Genomic DNA, 1,417 nt, shown 5'->3' with positions numbered 1-1,417 from the left:
TTTCCTCGGACTGAAAAGCGTGCGCAGGAGCAGATCCCTGTGGAGGAAGGCAGCAGTTGAAAGCACAGCACTTCGTTAAAAGCATAAATGAAAATATATACGTATAAAATAAATATATGTATATAGATATAGGTACTTGCATATGTAAATCTATATCTATATATGTATCTAGAGATGCATATATTGGGAGGGGTTTGCAGGGGATAAAAGCCAGTAAACTGAATCCAGAGCCATTGCTGGTGGGAATGGTGGAAAGGTGCAGGAGGGGTGCTTTGGTGCATTGTATGAGTCAAGCTGTGACAGTTCTGTGGTTTTCGTGCCCTGATGTGAAGTGTGAGGACTGAGACCAGTTCCTTGGCGAGCACAGGAGAGTCTCCTTTGTCCCACAGGACCGACTCTGAGGATTCCCCGTGGGTGAGAGCCTCTTCAAAATACAGCTGTTGCTTTGGAAGCTACCTGGATGCAGAGTGGCCTTGTGTCGTGCTTGGATAGGTTTTGCTCTGTCGGGCAGGGGTGGCCCCCGTTCTCCCTCATCTTTCTCTTCCCCTCGCCTCGCTGTTCTGTGATTCACTGCCGGGACTGGGGCCTGGCAGCCAGGCTTGGAGATCGGCTCCACCGCAGGGCAGAGAGGGAGCCGGCGGGATCGTAGGCTTTACATCCCAGCGCAGCGTTACGGAGAGCTGTGCGTCTGTCGCAGATGCCCTGACCTTGCCCCAGAGGATCTCGTGCCCCATAAAGCACAGTGCCAGCAGGCGTGTGTCGCTCTGAAGCTGGGAGCGCACAAAGTGGGCTCTGCTGGCGAGAACCATGTTTTCTTTTCCAAGTATTGCTCTTCCTCTGATGGCTTAGGGGGCTGTAGCGCTAGAAGTGGGTTTACTTTCTTCCCAGTTTGTTTTCCTGTAATGTTGTTTACAGTCCCTGCTTAACCCCATATGTCTTCAGTGTGAAGAAGCTAGAGGCTGGAGGCTGAAACGGCAGACCCTTTCCTTGAGTGTTTTTGGCTTTCTTAAAATTTTAACTCCCCTCCCCTTAACGTGACTGTCCTGACCCTGGGCGTACTGTTGAAGCCATCGGCAGCGCTGTCTCAGGGCTGCCTTGCAGCCTCCCGCCCTCCAAACTCATCCTGGCGTCCGAGCAAGCTCACCAAAGTGGCTTTGTGGCTCCTGAAAGGAACTGAGCATTGGGAAAGGTTCGCATCGACAAATGCGACCCCAGCCCCACAGATACTGCCTCTTGCCTTACGTGTTTAGATCCTGGACAAACGTTTATCTTAACGCAAACTGTTCGAGTTAATTCTAAAGCAAACCAAAGGACAGCGTAACAGTCCGTCGAGTCACTCACACCAAGCTGGGAGTCCATTTCTAGATTGCACTAACGAAAAGAAGGAGAATCGACACAGTCTCAGCCCACATTCCTG

Source organism: Phaethon lepturus, unplaced genomic scaffold (assembly GCF_000687285.1).
Source record: "Phaethon lepturus isolate BGI_N335 unplaced genomic scaffold, ASM68728v1 scaffold44673, whole genome shotgun sequence".
Taxonomy (NCBI): Eukaryota; Metazoa; Chordata; class Aves; order Phaethontiformes; family Phaethontidae; genus Phaethon; species Phaethon lepturus.
The sequence above is the reverse complement of the archived record's forward strand: the minus strand, read 5'-3'. Positions refer to the sequence as shown.